Below are 20,002 nucleotides of genomic sequence, written 5' to 3'. Positions count from 1 at the left end.
TTTTGTAATATCTGTGAGATACAGTTTGTGACAGCAGACGGCCACAGAAACATCAGAGTTAAGCTAGATTCTGTGACAGAATATAATATAAATACTGGTTTCTTTGTAGTGAGCAATTTATATTTATCATTTTTTTTATAACAAAGAACACCAGTACTGCCGCTTTAAATGTAAAGTACAAATCTTTCTCTCTGCGACAAAGCAAAACACAAGAGAGAACTTTTTTTTTTTTTTTAAAGAAAAGCAAAACATGCACAGTGTTATCATTCTTCTCAAGGATAGTAAGGCAAGCTCAAAGTTTCATTTTTACTTAAAGGAGAAACACTGTTTACTGCTTAAAAATATAAAATTCACACTAAAACTTGATAAATGCTAATTAGTTTAACAACGACAAAATTATTGGATTTAACGTTGTGTATAATTTGATATTCACCATTCTGCAGCTCTCTAGCCAAACATAATCAATTGTATATAACACAAAAAGAAGCTTGCTACAAAAGAATAATAATACAATTTCCCCTTTAAATTATTCCCAATGATCCTTATAATAAAAAATGTATACTGACGTTCATTAAATAGCCTAAGCAAGCATAAGCAGCATAAGAACGCACTCACAGCGGGATGCAGGCTATTTAAAGGGACATTTTACCCAAACTAAAAAAATAATCTTTAATTGAAACTGCTAACACAGTGAAATATACTAGTGTTAGGCTTACAGTAAACCTCATTGTCTTTTCTGTAAATATTCCCCCTAAATTTTCAGATGTTATATCAGTTTGCCTGTATCCCTTTAAATATTTTCACTCCTCTGCTTTTCTCATTTTTTTTTCGCTAGTCTCACAGATCGCTACACTAAAATTGTAGACAACTTATCACTTCAGTTTGCATTACAGAGAGAATTAAGTTATACTGCAAAAAGAAATATCTGCTATCTAAACAGCAGATTTAAAATAAATATATACAAAGAAAGGTCTCTTAAAATATATTCTGCAAACTACTAATACAGTGTAACTGATGCTTTAAATAATAAAATGACAATTTTCTATTGCTCCGTCTATGCACTGAGCTCTGATTTTACAGACAAATATAAGATAAGGATTATCCAAAATTCAACCCATTACAATTTACATCAGCTATACACAAACTTACAAATGCAACTTCTACTACATTTTATACTATGCAGCTTGTATAACAAGTCATTGAAAATACACAAATATAAAAACAATTGTACAGTGGACTGTCCCTTTAAGGACTAACCATTCATCACGTAAATCTCATATATATATATCCCAACCATAATTTAGGCTGCTTGTATGATTTACCACACAAATTTCACCTCTGTACTGTAGCATGACCTGCAGATTAATTTACTTGCAACAAAAACAGACGCACTTTTAGATAAACTTTCAATTACAGCTTATAACAATATCTCATTGTGTGCACCACCACAAATACAACATACATTAACCCATTAATCATACCAGAAACAGTTTCGTATTTACCAGAGCGTGACAAAAAAATCACACACACCATTGCACTTTCAAAGCCACTTTCAAAGCCGTTACTTCACTTGCAAAAACAATATCATATATTTACATGCCGAAAAACAATTATCACTTAAAACTAAAACTGCTTATTAATACCACATAATTAAAACATGCTGGTGACTTTAAAATACAGGTTTATAAAAATAACACTACAAGATATCTTCTTACAACGTCTGATTTCCCAGCAGAGAAACAGAAAGAAACATTTTTACAGCGATACAGACACACAAGCTCATTCCATCTCGCATACCAGAGATTCACTCCCTTTTTTCCTTTCTCAGAAAAACATCTATTTCATAGCGTACCACATAAATATAAAAGAACCACAAGATTAACTTGTCACCAAGTTCAAAATGTATTTTATTCCGATTCCACGCAAAATGGCCATTTTTTGCCTGGATTGGGACAATCATTTTCAAATAATACATTCTGTTTTTGGTTTAAAGTAAATCTGTTACACGCATACCACAGTGAGAACCTACAGACCATCACACATTATGCATCTCAATATACAAAATTTCCTTTTCATTACTGCAAGCAAACAAAAAGTCTTACAAACGGAGCTGCTGTAACAGGTTTCTTTCGTTTTTTTTTTTTTCTCTTCTGAACTATGTGCGCGCTCAGTGGTGGCCCCCCTTCTTTGCCTGCTACATTTTTTAACATAGAGATTTCTCTATTTACCACACAGCAGTACTCACTGACAGTGTTTTAAAAATATTTCTGTCTTTTGCAGAAACTATTAACTCTTTTTTTTTTTTCCGACCTTATACATGTAATTTTCTCTGTGCATTCTTATCTATAAGCAGATCCCATTTCTCAACACAATAATAACATGCATAGCCACTTAATATTTTCTATGCACAGCATCATTTTATATAGCAGCAAAACACAAATAACCAAAGCAAAGCAAGCATCAGATATCAACTTGAGCTTCAGGTGGGTAACAAAACTCTAATATGGGAATGAATATGGGAAACTTTAACACACGTGAGACTCACTCACTGCCAACTTACCCAGGGGAGCTTAGCTTAAAAGCCACCGTCAAATGGCATTCATTTATTTCTTGCACGCTTATCACAGACAGGACTCACAATACCTGTTGTATCCCAGCACAGGACTCTACACCTGTCTGGAGGGGTATCACAACTGCCGGCAGGACTATAACCTCCTCAAACCTGTGCTTCAACCACAGGAACCCCTTTAACCCTTTATCATATATTATCAACACCTATTACCAGACTAAATTTAGGTTCAGATTCATAGAAGGAAAGCATGGTAAAAGCACTCATACTCACCCACAGCGAATCCCACATAACAGACACCAAAATTGTTAGGTGTTTCCCCAGGGGGGTAAGGGTCAAGTCAGGCCGAAGCCACGGGCCCAGTTTACCACATGAGGCAGATGTAGATTATCTGATAAGGATCCCTTAGAATGACTCAGACCACGCAGCAATATGATCTAAAGCCAATCATGTTTATTGAACAGTGTAAGCATTTTTTATAGTGTACAGTAACAGCATATAGGGTTAAGGGGATGACACGTTAGGACCGCATCATCTTACACAGTTTTACACAGTAGAGCACAGTGTGATTCTGGGAATTCACCAGCTCATAACAATAATCTCATAGTCATAATAAGCTAACATCTGCGGAGACAACAAGGTTTCTGAACCATTTTATTGACATTAGATTCTTCTGGGCGTATAGCCAAAGAACATCGACAAGGCCGAACAGCTAAGGAAACTATCATAACAAGCACATAGTTCGCCCTACATAATAACCCAGTATAATAAAGTGTAATCATTACAAAATGGATGCTAATCATCACAAGATGGCTGCGAGGAACAAGATGGCTGCAGTCAGGTTCATATTACCCCTAACATACCATCCTTTTATTCTAACAGAATAACATAAAAAATAGACAGGCATATGGGTGACTGTGTATATTTCGGTACCAACAATCTAATTTATGGTACTCTATTGATACACTGGCCGTATAGAAACATATTAGAGTTATCTGAACCATATAATAAAAATACATGATAGAGCTGCATTCTAAGGGCTGCTAGATACGCTCTTTAATTAGGAAGATGCTACCAATCACTGTCATAACGTATAACAAAGTGTAAGGTGGTTAAAAATAGTGTTATCACAAATTAACATGATTGTGCCAAACTAGTGATCCTGCATTATACGTGATCGTGTGGGTAATGTGAAGAGAAAATCTGTGATGGCAGTATGACAGGAAACACAGAGAGTGACAGATTGACATACAATAATAGGATGAATACCTAAATAAAGCTCTGTATGATGGAAATGGTGATTAAAGAGAGACACTGATATCTATAGTGAAATGTGCATCTGTGTGCAAGCGGTATAAATTGGCCGGCTGGGTAAATACATGAAAATACGGGGGACTAAGTGATCGTCAATAGGGGCAAAAATTAATAAATAGCCTTGTCTCAAAAAAAGGGGAGAGAGAGGCTACTGGGGAAAGGAACACATAAGGGTAAGGGAAGTGAAAAGAGTGGGAGACAGGAGATAGTGGCATCTCCAAAGGAAATATTAATAACCTGGGTTCAGACTGTTCTAATTATTACAAGGTGAGTCCAGCCCAAGGGACTCAATGAGCAGAATAATTTCTACTGCTTTTTATAACCTTGGTTCCCATCAAGCGCTTAGGCCAACTTACAGATCTCAATAATTAGAACAGTCTGAACCCAGGTTATTAATATTTCCTTTGGAGATGCCACTATCTCCTTCACGTATTTACCCAGCCGGCCAATTTATACCGCTTGCACGCAGATGCACATTTCATTGTAGATATCAGTGTCTCTCTTTAATCACCATTTCCATCATACAAAGCTATATTTAGGTATTCATCCTATTATTGTATATCAACCAGTCACTCTCTGTTTCCTGGCATACTGCCATCACAGATTTTTTCTATTCACATTACCCACACGATCACGTATAATGCAGGATCACTAGTTTGGCACAATCATGTTAATTTGTGATAACACTATTTTTAACCACCTTACACTTTGTTATACGTTATGACAGTGATTGGTAGAATCTTCCTAATTAAAGAGCGTATCTAGCAGCCCTTAGAATGCAGCTTGTTAGGTGTTTCCCAGGGGGGTAAGTGTCAAGTCAGGCCGAAGCCACGGGCCCAGTCTATCACATGAGGCAGATGTAGATTATCTGATAAGGATCCCTTAGAATGACTCAGACCACGCAGCAATATGATCTAAAGCCAATCATGTTTATTGAACAGTGTAAGCATTTTTTATAGTGTACAGTAACAGCATATAGGGTTAAGGGGATGACACGTTAGGACCGCGTCATCTTACACAGTTTTACACAGTACCATAAATTAGATTGTTGGTACCGAAATATACACAGTCACCCATATGGTCTTCCAGTCAACCTTGCCAAATTGGACACTTAGTCATCAATACCTGCCTAGCATTTGACATTATGATCCCAGTCTGGGAATTACTTTATGTATCACTATCCAGGAACACGCATATAAACAAACTGATATTTTGTTTGTAACTTAGCAACTGTTGCTATTCCCGTTGTATACATTACCCTCCGAGTGTAACACACCCCTCGGCCAGCCTATTAACTATCAGGACCCTCCTCAACCAATGGAGGAGCTCCTTTCCTGTGACACATTGGTTCAGCTTAGCCTATATAATCTCAGAAACAAGGCTGGCGCCCCACTTTTGAAAAAGCAGTTTTTTGCGAAACATGTTAGGTGGGGAGTTGAGACTTAACGGTCTCTCTCCCATTAGTTTAATTTTTAACTTGCAGTGTCCGAATTATGATATCTGTTAATTAATGATAATTTTACGCTCATACCTTATCAAATATAAAGGCTGATTATTAGTGGCAATGTAGCGCTCAATCCTGAGACAGAGGCACTGTGCATACAGTTTACCAAAATTCAGTACTAGCGAAACTCACTCCTAAATAATGTATGTAGTGCCGTGTACTATGATACCAGGCATTTAGCAATTAATTAAAGGGACAGTCAAGTCCAAAAAAAACCTCATGTTTTAAATAGGGCATGCCATTTTAAACAACTTCCCAATTTACTTTTATCACCAATTTTGCTTTGTTCTCTTGGTATTCTTAGTTGAAAGCTAAAACTAGGAGGTTCATATGCTAATTTCTTAGACCTTGAAGACTGCTTCTAATCTGAATACATTTTGACCACTAGAGGGCATTAGTTCACATGTTTCATATAGATAACATTGAGCTCATGTACGTAAAGTGACCTAGGACTGAGCACTAATTGGCTAAACTGCATGTCTGTCAAAAGAACTGAAATAAGGGGGCAGTCAGCAGAAGCTTAGATACAAGATAATCACAGAGGTAAAACGTGTATTATTATAACTGTGTTGGTTATGCAAAACTGGGGAATGGGTAATAAAGGGATTATCTTTCTTTTTAAACAACAAAAATTCTGGTGTTGACTGTCCCTTTAATGCCTATACCATATGCAATATAATGTTGATAAGGCTAATTATTAGTGGCAATGTAGCGCTTTATTTTTAGACAATGGCATTGTTTATAGTGTTTGTTAAAAGTCATTATTAATTAGACGGATTCTCACACAGCAGACGTAGTGCCTCACATTCCAATACCAGCTAGCGCATTACAATTTAATGCTCCTACCTTATGCAATAAAGTATTAATATGCCTGACTACTAGCGACAATACAGCACGTAGTCTATAGATAGTGGCATTGGTCACAGTGGTTGGTAAAATTAATTAATAATGGCACATAATTCCCACTAGTAATGAATAAAGCCATGGACTTGCCTCCCCTTTAAATTGTAAACCTTTTTTCCACTTTATAAACATGTGAAAAGTTTCTTCCCTTGTGAATCATTTCATGAGTTTTCAGACTATACATTTGTGTAAAACTGTTTCCACACACTGTACATGTGAAAGGCTTTTCTCCTGTGTGAATCCTTTCATGAGTTTTCAGTTCATTTATTTGTGTGAAACTTTTTCCACACACTGTACATGTGGAAGGCTTTTCTCCTGTGTGACTCCTTTCATGAGTTTTCAGATTAGCCTTTTCTATAAAACATTTTCCACACTCTGTACATGTGAAAGGCTTTTCTCCTGTGTGAATCCTTTCATGAGTTTTCAGATTAGAATTTCTGTAAAACATTTTCCACACTCTGTACATGTGAAAGGCTTTTCTCCTGTGTGAATCCTTTCATGAGTTTTCAGATTGCTTTTTTTGTGTAAAACTTTTTCCACACTCTGTACATGTGAAAGGCTTTTCTCCTGTGTGAATCCTTTCATGAATTTTCAGATAACCCTTTTCTGTAAAACATTTTCCACACTCTGTACATGTGAAAGGCTTTTCTCCTGTGTGAATCTTTTTATGAGTTTTCAGACCATTTATATGTGTAAAACTTTTTCCACACTCTATACATGTGAAAGGCTTTTCTCCTGTGTGAATCCTTTCATGAGTTTTCAGATTTCTCTTTTCTGTAAAACTTTTTCCACACTCTGTACATGTGAAAGGCTTTTCTCCTGTGTGAATCCTTTCATGAGTTTTCAGATCACTCTTTTGTGTAAAACTTTTTCCACACTCTATACATGTGAAAGGCTTTTCTCCTGTGTGAATCCTTTCATGAGTTTTCAGATTTCTCTTTTCTGTAAAACTTTTTCCACACTCTGTACATGTAAAAGGCTTTTCTCCTGTGTGAATCCATTCATGAGTTTTCAGTTCATTTATTTGTGTGAAACTTTTTCCACACACTGTACATGTGAAAGGCTTTTCTCCTGTGTGAATCCTTTCATGAGTTTTCAGATTAGCCTTTTCTGTAAAACATTTTCCACACTCTGTACATGTGAAAGGCTTTTCTCCTGTGTGAATCCTTTCATGAGTTTTCAGATTAGCCTTTTCTATAAAACATTTTCCACACTCTATACATGTGAAAGGCTTTTCTCCTGTGTGAATCCTTTCATGAATTTTCAGATAACCCTTTTCTGTAAAACATTTTCCACACTCTGTACATGTGAAAGGCTTTTCTCCTGTGTGAATCCTTTCATGAGTTTTCAGATTAGCCTTTTCTGTAAAACATTTTCCACACTCTGTACATGTGAAAGGCTTTTCTCCTGTGTGAATCTTTTTATGAGTTTTCAGACCATTTATATGTGTAAAACTTTTTCCACACTCTGTACATGTGAAAGGCTTTTCTCCTGTGTGAATCTTTTTATGAGTTTTCAGACCATTTATATGTGTAAAACTTTTTCCACACTCTGTACATGTGAAAGGCTTTTCTCCTGTGTGAATCCTTTCATGAGTTTTCAGATTAGCCTTTTCTGTAAAACATTTTCCACACTCTGTACATGTGAAAGGCTTTTCTCCTGTGTGAATCCTTTCATGAATTTTCAGATAACCCTTTTCTGTAAAACATTTTCCACACTCTGTACATGTGAAAGGCTTTTCTCTTGTGTGAATCTTTTTATGAGTTTTCAGACGACTTATATGTGTAAAACATTTTCCACACTCTGTACATGTGAAAGGCTTTTTCCCTGTGTGAATCTTTTTATGAGTTTTCAGATGATCCATTTGTGTAAAACATTTGTCGGACTCAGTACATGTGTGTGGTTTCTCACCTGTGTGAATTTTGTAGTGTTCTAGTAGAGGAGACTTTGTAGATTTGAAAGGTTTCTCCTTTGTAGGAATCATTTGGCTAGACTGTAGACTTTTCCCTTCTTTAATATGTTTTGAAAACTCAGTAAATGTGTGTGGTTTAGTCTCGGGGATATTAATTTCACTAGATAACTCATAAATGTTGTCCTCTTGTTTGATGACTAAATTACTCTCTGTACATAATGATTGCTTCACAGTTCCTGCCAATTCGCCATCTTCTTTAAATATCTGCTGTGATATCCCCAATGTTTGTGAATAGTCAGTGTCTAAGACTTTTGGAGTTTGCGGTATCATTCTGATGCTTCCTATAGTGAAGGATGGATATGAACTATTCATGTGTTTGTCTACATAAAAAGAAATGGAATTAAGAAAAATAAGAATGTTTATTCTTTATAATATAATTCATCTCAATTAAAAAACATTTTTTTTATACTCAAAAAATGTCTTCCGTATTGTATTTTTAAATTTATTTACCTGTAAATCCCAAATTAAAAAAGGATGACTAGAATGTAAACATTACTACATCATAGTAAATTAAATGACTGATTTAAAGAAGTTATAGGGCCGCATTAAACAAGGTGCGTGTGGATAATGTTCTCAGCCAGGGAAAAAGTAGATCTGTATTCTGGGCAAGAGAGATGGCATCCACCATCCTCATTTAACATTGCACAAGCAACTGCAAATACAATACTGCCCATGTCTTAATCATCACAGACTAATCATCAGCGTGAGATGTTTTGAGAGGGTAAGAAGCAGTGACCTTATGATAATCTTTAGCTTTCGGCTGTGGTTCTATTTATATAAACAGCCAAAAACTTTATTAGTTTAATAATACTCAAAGTTAAGCACACAAATCAGTGGTGGTTCTGGGATGGGGAACAGTGGGGGAGTTGTGGGTGTTCCACAAATGAGAAAAAGGTAGGCATAAGTGTAGTTATGGGTGTTCCATGAGCGAGGTCAGGGCAGGGGAAGAAGGAGTTGCCTGTGTTCTAAGTAATGAACCAGGTCAGGGGGTGAGGATAGGCAGTTGTTGGACATGATCTGTCTAAAAGGACAGAGGGGGGAATAGTATTTTTTAGCCTCCTCCTCAGCCCAATGGAGTTTGCTCCTTCTTTATAACGTCACTGACACAAATGTTCTTAAAGATGCAGATATAAATATAATAGTTTATATTTGTTTAATGAGTGATCTATTCTATTTTCCCAGTAATTAAAGTCAGCATAATATCTATTTTACTCTCCTAACACATATGAGTTCATGCTGATAACAGGCTCCAATGTCTGTGCTCAGTAAGAAGGTTCCCTTATTCACTCCAGTTACATCAAAACCTGATATCTCTCAGTGCTCTGGCTGTGCCTATAAAAAGTATATTAAATGGTTTAGACAGATAATAATAACTAATGGTTCTGATTAACTGTACGTATGGTATAATTAAAGGCACACACAACAATTCATGTAATACAGATTAGCTGTTTAGGTTATTACATTTGTGCTATTGATTGAGAACAAGCATTTAGTACAGTTAGCTCTGTGAGTGTTATAATTGCCCCTTAAATATGAATCTTCCCAGATCTATACAACAAGTGGGGCCATATCACAACTTTACAAATATATTATAATAATATTTGTTTTTATAATTTATATGAAACAATATTTTCTCCTGAAAGAAATGTTAAATATAATTTGTTTAAATATAAGTTAAATTGGATACTGCAGTATTGGTATTGTACTTCCTACTAATTCTCACTGTCAGACATTTTGTCATGTGCTCCACCCAGTCCTTTAACTTCTCTTGGTTAATACTGAGTTGTTTTAAATCAAACTGCAAAGAGGTGTGGGAGAGATAGGCACGAAAATGTTCATTTCAATTGTTATCTTGGATAGAGTTAAGAAAATAAAGATTTTTTTTGTTTACATAGAGTGATAGTATAATGAGATGTTCTTTTGGCAAATTCAGTCCATTTAAAAGGACCATAAAATATAGAATTACAAAACCACAGATGCATAATAAAAATACAATGCAATAAACCTTACTATGAAATATAAAAGAGCAATAGGTTGTTTTCTGATAAATGTAGTTCTGCACCTGTACCATGTGACAGCTATCAGCCAATAACAGACTCCTGTACCATGTGACAGCTATCAGCCAATAACAGACTCATATGTTTATATAATGTGATCTCCTGCATATGCTAAGTAGGAGCCGGTGCCTCAGGTCATTTAAAAGGCTGTGTACAATTTAATAATGAAAATAAATTACAAACAGCAAACAGTTATTTTACATAAAAATAAAGCTAAAGGAGAAATTTCCCATACACTTTATACTATTTTATACACCGGTAAAACAAGTCATTAGAAACACATTAAAGGGACAGCGAAGTCACAATTACACTTTTATTATTCAAATTTAAACAACTTTCCAATTTCCTTCTATTATCAAATCTGCTTTATTCCCTTGGGGACCTTTATGACAAAGATTATAATGCACTATGGTGCGCTAGCTGCTGATTAGTGGAACATACAAGCCTCTTGTCATTGGCTCACCTTATGTGCTCAGCTAGCTCCCAGTAGTGCATTGCTGCTGCTTCCATAAAGGATATCTAGAGAATGAAGAAAATATAATAATAGAAGTCAGTTGGAAAGTTGTTGAAAATTATATGTTCTATTTAAATAATGAGAAACAACAGAATTTATGCTTACCTGATAAATTACTTTCTCTTACGGTGTATCCAGTCCACGGATTCATCCTTACTTGTGGGATATTCTCAATCCCTACAGGAAGTGGCAAAGAGAGCACACAGCAGAGCTGTCCATATAGCTCCCCTCAGACGCGGCCCCCCCAGTCATTCGACCGACGGTTAGGAGAAAAAGGAGAAACTATAGGGTGCAGTGGTGACTGTAGTTTTACAAAAATAAATTTGAACCTGACTTAATTGCCAGGGCGGGCCGTAAGAGAATGTAATTTATCAGGTAAGCATAAATTCTGTTTTCTCTTACATGGTGTATCCAGTCCACGGATTCATCCTTACTTGTGGGATACCAATACCAAAGCTTTAGGACACGGATGAAGGGAGGGAACAAGTCAGGTAACCTAAATGGAAGGCACCACTGCTTGCAAAACCTTTCTCCCAAAAATAGCCTCCGAAGAAGCAAAAGTATCGAATTTGTAAAATTTGGCAAATGTATGCAGTGAAGACCAAGTCGCTGCCTTACAAATCTGTTCAACAGAAGCCTCATTCTTGAAAGCCCATGTGGAAGCCACAGCTCTAGTGGAATGAGCTGTAATTAGTTCAGGAGGCTGCTGTCCAGCAGTCTCATAAGCCAACCGGATGATGCTTTTCAGCCAGAAGGAAAGAGAGGTAGCAGTCGCTTTCTGACCTCTCCTCTTACCAGAATAGACAACAAACAAGGACGATGTTTGTCTGAAATCTTTAGTTGCTTTTAAATAGAATTTTAAAGCACGAACCACATCAAGATTGTGTAACAGACGTTCCTTCTTAGAAACTGGATTAGGGCACAGAGAAGGAACAACTATTTCCTGGTTAATATTCTTATTAGAAACCACTTTTGGAAGGAAACCAGGTTTGGTACGCAAAACAACCTTATCTGTATGGAACACCAGATAGGGTGAATTACACTGCAAAGTAGACAATTCAGAAACTCTTCGAGCAGAAGAAATAGCTACCAAAAACAAAACTTTCCAAGATAATAACTTAATATCTATGGAATGCAAAGGTTCAAACGGAACCCCTTGAAGAACTGAAAGAACTAAATTTAGACTCCATGGAGGAGCGACAGGTCTGTAGACAGGCTTGATTCTAACTAGGGCCTGTACAAACGCCTGAACGTCTGGCACAGCTGCCAGACGCTTGTGTAACATGATAGACAGAGCAGATATCTGTCCCTTTAAGGAACTAGCTGACAAACCTTTCTCCAATCCTTCTTGGAGAAAAGACAATATCCTTGGAATCTTAACCTTACTCCACGAGTAACCTTTGGATTCGCACCAACAAAGATATTTCCGCCATATCTTATGGTAAATTTTCCTGGTGACAGGCTTTCTGGCCTGGATCAGAGTATTTATAACTGATTCAGAGAACCCACGCTTAGCTATTTTGAATTAAGTGTTCAATCTCCAAGCAGTCAGTTGCAGAGAAACTAGATTTGGATGCTTGAATGGACCTTGAATTAGAAGATCCTGCCTCGAAGGCAGTTTCCATGGTGGAGCCGATGACATGTCCACTAGGTCTGCATACCAAGTCCTGCGTGGCCACGCAGGTGCTATCAGAATTACCGAAGCCTTCTCCTGTTTGATTCTGGCTACTAGCCGAGGGAGAAGAGGAAACAGTGGAAAGACACAAGCTAGATTGAATGACCAAGGCGCTACTAAGGCATCTATCAATGTCGCCTTGGGATCCCTGGACCTGGATCCATAAAGGGGAAGTTTGGAGTTCTGACGGGACGCCATCAGATCCAATTCTGGAATGCCCCATAGCTGGGTTAGCTGAGCAAAGACCTCTGGGTGGAGTTCCCACTTCCCCGGATGGAAAGTCTGACGACTCAGATAATCCGCCTCCCAGTTGTCTACTCCTGGGATGTGAATTGCAGATAGATGGCAGGAGTGATCCTCCGCCCATTTGATGATCTTGGTTACTTCCTTCATCGCCAGGGAACTCTTTGTTCCTCCCTGATGATTGATGTACGCTACAGTCGTGATGTTGTCCGACTGAAATCTGATGAATTTGGCCTCCGCTAGTTGAGGCCAGGCCTGGAGCGTATTGAATATCGCTCTCAATTCCAAAATGTTTATCGGGAGAAGAGATTCTTCCCGAGACCATAGACCCTGAGCTTTCAGGGAGTCCCAGACCGCACCCCAGCCTAACAGACTGGCATCGGTCGTGACAATGATCCACTCCGGTCTGCAGAAACTCATTCCCTGAGACAGGTGATCCTGAGACAACCACCAGGGAAGAGAGTCTCTGGTTTTCTGGTCCATTTGTATTTGAGGAGACAAATCTGCATAATCCCCATTCCACTGTTTGAGCATGCACAGTTGCAGTGGTCTTAGATGAATCCGGGCAAAAGGGACTACGTCCATTGCCGCAACCATTAGACCGATTACCTCCATGCACTGAGCCACAGAAGGCCAAGGAATGGAATGAAGAACTCGGCAAGTATTCAAAAGTTTTGACTTCCTGACCTCTGTCAGAAAGATTTTAATTTCTACCGAGTCTATTAGTGTTCCCAGGAAGGGAACCCTTGTGAGCGGGGACAGAGAACTTTTTTCTACGTTCACCTTCCAACCATGAGACCTTAGAAAGGCCAGAACAATGTCCATATGAGCCTTTGCTCTGTGAAAGGACGACGCCTGTATTAAGATGTCGTCCAGGTAAGGTGCTACTGCAATGCCCCGCGGTCTTAGTACCACTAGAAGGGACCCTAGCACCTTTGTGAAAATTCTTGGAGCAGTGGCCAACCCGAAAGGAAGAGCCATGAACTGGTAATGCTTGTCCAGAAAGGCGAACCTTAGGAACTGATGGTGATCTTTGTGGATAGGAATATGAAGGTACGCATCCTTTAAATCCACGGTAGTCATATATTGACCTTCCTGGATCATCGGTAAGATTGTCCGAATGGTTTCCATCTTGAATGATGGAACTCTGAGGAATTTGTTTAGGATTTTTAAATCCAGGATTGGCCTGAAAGTTCCTTCCTTTTTGGGAACTACAAACAGGTTTGAGTAAAAACCCAGTCCTTGATCTGCAATTAGAACTGGGTGTATCACTCCTATCTTCAGAAGATCTTCTACACAGCGTAAGAACGCCTGTTTCTTTGTCTGGTCTGAAGACAAGCGAGAAATGTGGAACCTTCCCCTTAGAGGAGAGTCCTTGAATTCTAGAAGATACCCCTGAGCAACGATTTCTAATGCCCAGGGATCTGGAACATCTCTTGCCCAAGCCTGAGCAAAGAGAGAAAGTCTGCCCCCTACTAGATCCGGTCCCGGATCGGGGGCTACCCTTTCATGCTGTCTTGGTAGCAGCAGTAGGTTTCTTGGCCTGTTTACCCTTGTTCCAGCCCTGCAAAGGCTTCCATGTTGCTTTGGGCTGGGAAGCGTTACCCTCTTGCTTTGTGGCTGCAGAGGTTGAAACAGGTCCGCTCCTGAAGTTGCGAAAGGAGCGAAAATTAGCCTTGTTTTTAAGCCTTAAAAGGTCTATCTTGTGGGAGGGCATGGCCCTTTCCCCCAGTGATATCTGAAATAATTTCTTTCAACTCTGGCCCGAATAGGGTCTTACCCTTGAAAGGAATATTAAGTAATTTTGTTTTGGATGACACGTCAGCCGACCATGATTTTAGCAAAAACGCTCTTCGCACCACAATGGCAAAACCAGAATTTTTCGCCGCTAATTTAGCTAATTGTAAAGCGGCATCTGTGATGAAAGAATTAACCAGCTTTAGAGCATGAATTCTATCCATGACTTCGTCATATGAAGTCTCCTTCTGGAGCGAGTTTTCCAGTGCCTCAAACCAAAAAGCCGCTGCAGTAGTTACAGGAATAATGCAGGCAATTGGTTGAAGAAGGAAACCTTGTTGAACAAATATTTTCTTTAGTAAACCTTCTAATTTTTTATCCATAGGATCTTTGAAAGCACAACTGTCTTCTATTGGTATAGTCGTGCGCTTAGCTAGTGTTGAAACTGCCCCTTCTACCTTAGGGACCGACTGCCACGCGTCCCGCCTAGGGTCGTTTATGGGGAACGTTTTCTTAAAGATAGAAGGGGGAACAAAGGGTACACCTGGTCTCTCCCACTCCCTAGTCTCTGGACTCTACACGTGAAGCTGCATGAAGCTGCCTTGTAAAAACAACTGCGCAACTGAGGCGTGAAAATGAGGCCCCTCCCTCTTCATTCCGGAGTTATGGGGCTTTCTGAGACAGATTAGGTGTCTTACAATATGCCAGGCGTATTAAAAACCCCAGAAAGTGGGGACTTCCGGTGGGCGGGCTTGGAGATAGCAGCTCTAGTACAGAGCTCCGTGCAACCTTGCTATTAAGGGTGGATTTTTTGCCCCAATTTCACTGCCCGAGCCTATTTGCCCTTGACAGGGACCGTGTCTGGGCTACAGAGAGGCTGGCTGTAACAACTGCCCCCACCGAAGTGCAACATTTAACTATCTAAGGGACCCGGTGGTTGAAAGGTCCGTGCACGCGGCGGCCATATTGGCGCGCTACAAAGAAGGAGACGGTGTGAAGAGACCCTGCTTGGTGAGGTGCATCCCTGAACTGACCCGCCAAACTACAGTGAAGCTGACAGCTAGTCGCTACGAGTGATCGAATTATCAGACCCCCGCCAAGCCACCCTGAGACCAGTGGGATCTTACCGGGCGACCACGTGGCCCGAAAACTGTGCAACTGTCCAGGGCCCGCAAACACGAACTGGCTGACCGGGTGAGTGAAGACACAGCAGATTAGGCTGCCAGATATTTTATTGCACCGGAGCAGGATACAGAGTAGAAGCCCACCTACCGACTTGTACAGCCGCTATCTTTCCAAGGCTGTGCTGGGAAAGCAAAAACATTCAGGGCCTGATTGCAACTGAGAGCTGAGGAACACTGACCGGAGACAGATGTCGGTAAGCCGGTGAGTTAATGCTCTCCCTGGGTAGCGTCAACCTTAACTTTTAACTTTTACCCTTGCTTGAGGCCAATCTGGGAGGAAGTAGGTGGCAGAAAAAAAGAAAAAAAAGAGAACACTCAGTGTTAACGGAGGCTGAATAGTGACTTTGGGAACTCGTTGGGGGAATACACAAGATCCTATAACGACCCCCTGTAAAAGAACTGATAGGTCCATTATCCAGGGGTGACTGAGCATATGATTCCTGATATATTTGAGGATCTCCATCTTGCATAACAGGGGCAGACTACCTGGCTCTATTTGGGACAGTTCCATGCAGTAGGCCTGTTTGAACAGGGGCTCCTGTTATATATTTGACTCTCATGTGCATGCAAAGGGAAGATACCCTCTGATCTTTTGGAAAAGAACTGTGCTAACATTACAGGGGTCTTCTCACAACGCAGCACAACCTGAAAGGCGACCATTACATATAGAAGGGACTTTTCATTATAGACTCTCTAATTTCTTCCACATGGTGCAATGAGTTGGAGTATTAGAGGGGAAAGGCTCTCTAACTAATCTTCTCTTTTCTCCTCCTGCAGGCTCAGAAATAGTAATTTGCAAACAACTGATAGATGTATAGATTTCAATTGTACTATAAATGTGCCATGGTTTATTGTCCTATTAACTGATAACTTTATATATCAATGCTGAGATTCGCCAGAATTGTTATAGAACTGTGTGTTATAAGTCAGAGCACTGGTTGGGAAGTGCTCACTAATTAACCTATTCTTACATTGCAGGTTCACTACTAGACACTTGTAAGCAACTGACAGATGTATATGTCTCATTTGAGCCGCAATTGTGCTTTGTGATATTACCATGCTAACTGATAACTTTCTATATATATGCTGAATTCTGTCTGACTTGCCATAGAGAGAGAGAGCAATATCTTTGTTTTGTTTTTTTTTGTTTTTTGTTTTTTTTTGTGTCAACTTTTCAGCACTGAGAAATAATAGTGACAGGTTGCAAACTATTGTCGCACATAGATGAGATTTGTTGAGTCACTGACTGGGAAATAGGTGGCTAGAAATTGTATGGAGAAATTCCTAATACCAAATAGCATGGCGCATAGGAATAAGAATACAGATCGCAGAAATAAAGTGGGATCTGATATGGGTACCCAGCCCTCAACCAGTGATGTTTTTCAGGAAAATTATACCCTTGACCCCCACCCAATAGTCAAGCAAATATCTACCCTATTTTTACCAAAAATAGAGAACCTCCAGAAGGGGGTTGATACTCTTGCAGAAGAGGTTAAACAATTCTCGACTAGGGTATCAGAGGTTGAGAATAGGGTCTCTGATGTGGAAGACACACAGAATGTCCACTCCAGTAAAATAGTGGCGTTAGAGAAACATACCACAGTCCTTCAACAAAGGATAGATGATCTAGAAAACAGATCTCGGCGGAATAATGTTCGCCTGATAGGGTTGCCTGAATGTGTAAAAGCGAATGACATTTTGAAATTTGTTGAAACTACCCTCCCCCCCCTGTTAGGGATTCCCGCAACTGCTTTAGTGCATAGCGTAGAGAGAGCGCACAGAGTGGGCCCTGAGAGACCGGCCATGGATCGTAATGCGCAGGCGAGGCCTGTAATGATAAAATTTTTACACTTTCAAACTAAAATGGCTGTTCTCAGGGCGTATAGGAAAATGGATGAAGTGCTGTATGAAAATTCTAGGATCCTGTTGTTTCAGGATTATTCGGCAGATCTGGTAAAGAAGCGCAGAGAGTTCTCAGCATTATGCTCTAGATTACACAGAGAGGGTAGGCAGGCATTCTTGCTCTTCCCCGCCAAACTAAAGATAGTAACCCACAGAGGGCCTAAATTTTTTGAATCACCACAAGCTGCACAAGAGTACTTGGATGCTGAAGATGGCTCTAGGAGCCATGTCCCTGCTAGGGGGGGGGGGGAGGGTTAAAGGAATGATCTGTGAGGGGAACATATCTCTTAAGGTTTAGAAATGTTAATGGAGTGTGCTAATAGGCAAAAAAGCTTACTCCAGTTGGGGAGTACAGATAGCAGCGCCTCTATTTACGACATGGATCTTATAGGGTTGCTTTGGTTAGTAGTTATGGTTCAGATAGGACGAGTTATGTTCAAAAGTTGTGTCCTGTTCAAATGCATTACTCACCTGCTAACCTATATTACAGACGGGGTGAAACAACAGAGGGGAAAAGTTACATACAATATGATGACAGGAAAATGTATTAACAGCTTCTTTGCATTCTCCCCCCTCCTGGTGTTAATGTTTATTATCTGTAACGTATGGAAAGGTGATGTTCATAAAGGAGGAAACGTACTCCTTAAATATAAGGGTTTTATATATAGCAAAATTTGGTTTATAATATGTTATTTTTTGATACTGCTCGTTGCAGGTTGCGCCTCGGCAGTAAGGATACATGTGTTCCTTGGACATGATGGGCCGGTGCGGAGGCTGGTAGGAAATAATTTTTTTTTTTTTTTCTCCTTCCCCCTTTTTTTCCCCCTCCCTCTCTTCCTTTATCTGTCATACCCCTGAGCACACAGAGGTTCCTGAAAACCATTGACATTTAGTATTTACTCTTGGAATGTGGGGGGTATACACTCCCCGATAAAAAGAAAAACTATATTAACTCAACTTAGGAAGAAGGGGGCAGATATTGCGTTTCTGCAGGAGACGCACCTTACTGACTCAGAACACTTGAAATTAAAAACGGATTGGGTTGGGAGGGTCGAATTTGCTTCCTATAAATCTTCAAGTAGAGGGGTGGCTATTTTATTCGGGAAGAAACTAGAGGTTGGGGACGTGACAGTACTGACAGACACTGAAGGGCGATATGTTATAGCCCGGGTTACCATTGCCGGTAAAAAGTACACATTGTGTAATATATATGCTCCCAATACTAAGGACAAGACATTCTGGAACAATTTGATTGACTTACTAACCCCCTTTTTAGACACCCCTCTTATAATAGGAGGAGACTTCAACCTGGCCCCTAATCCCCATTGTGACAGGCTTAGGGATCCCACAAGACACTTGGTCGGGGCACAACCTAGGATCAACACCAAATTTGAACTAAAAACATTCCAAACATTGATGTCCTCGCTGGATATTGTTGATATCTGGCGAAAGCTGAATCCAGATGGTAGAGATTTCACGTGTCTCTCCCGGGCCTCTCCTACCATGTCTCGCATAGATCTATTCCTGATTTCGAACTCCCTAATCCCCCAAACAGTAGATGTTAAAATCGGAGAAATTGTGGTCTCTGACCATGCCCCTGTAGGTCTTTTCTTGGACACCTTGCCTAGATCCAGCAATCGCAGGGCTCTCAGGTTTCCCCAGTACTTGCTGACCTCTCAAGAGTTCCAACAATACATGGAAAGTGCTTGGGATGACTACCAAGCCAACAACGCACAGCATGCGTCGACCCCGGAGCTCTTTTGGCAAACAGCAAAGGTAGTTCTTACGGGAGATATTTTGGCCTTCTTATCTCGCAGGAAGAAACTGCAAACAGAGAGGCTGGAGAAATTGAGAGAGAAGTTGACAACCCACTATGGCCTGTATAGATCTGACATGACACTGATACACCACAGACAATACTTAGCCACTAAAAAAGAGTATGATGCGATGCTGGCATATCAGGCCTCACAAACTCTCCTGCGAACTAGGGGCAAATATTACCGATACGGAGATAAATCGGGCAGGCTTTTAGCCTCCCTGGTTAATCTAAAATCCTCCACCTGTTTTATTGCAGCCATTAAACATAAGGGCACTGTAGTGAAAGATCCTGAAAGGATTGTGGAAGCCTTCGCTGCCTATTACTCTGAGCTCTACACTAGCAAACAGTGTGATTCAGAAGAAAAGAGGCGGGCATTTTGGAGCTCTATTGAACTCCCACAGATAACGGAGGCGCAATTGACTCAGTTAAATGCACCAATTACGAGGGAAGAAGTGGACAGGACGATTATGACCTTAAATTTGGGTAAAGCGGCAGGCCCGGATGGGTTGCCCATTGAGTTCTATAGGATACTGAAAACAAGAGTAACACCAGTGCTCACTGACCTGTTTACCAATTATTTCACAGAGGAAAGCAGGCCGGCTGCGACTT

General features: G+C 39.8%; 1 pseudogene; it reads right to left on the bottom strand.

Moving 5' to 3' along the window:
• Window positions 1-4,668: 4,668 nt before the first annotated feature.
• The window catches only part of LOC128659854 (oocyte zinc finger protein XlCOF6-like), an 86,288-nt pseudogene continuing 70,954 nt past the window's right edge, over window positions 4,669-20,002 (bottom strand).

Source organism: Bombina bombina, chromosome 5, assembly GCF_027579735.1.
Source record: "Bombina bombina isolate aBomBom1 chromosome 5, aBomBom1.pri, whole genome shotgun sequence".
Classification (NCBI taxonomy): Eukaryota; Metazoa; Chordata; class Amphibia; order Anura; family Bombinatoridae; genus Bombina; species Bombina bombina.
Note: the sequence above shows the minus strand (reverse complement) of the source record. Positions and strands in the feature narration are given on the sequence as shown.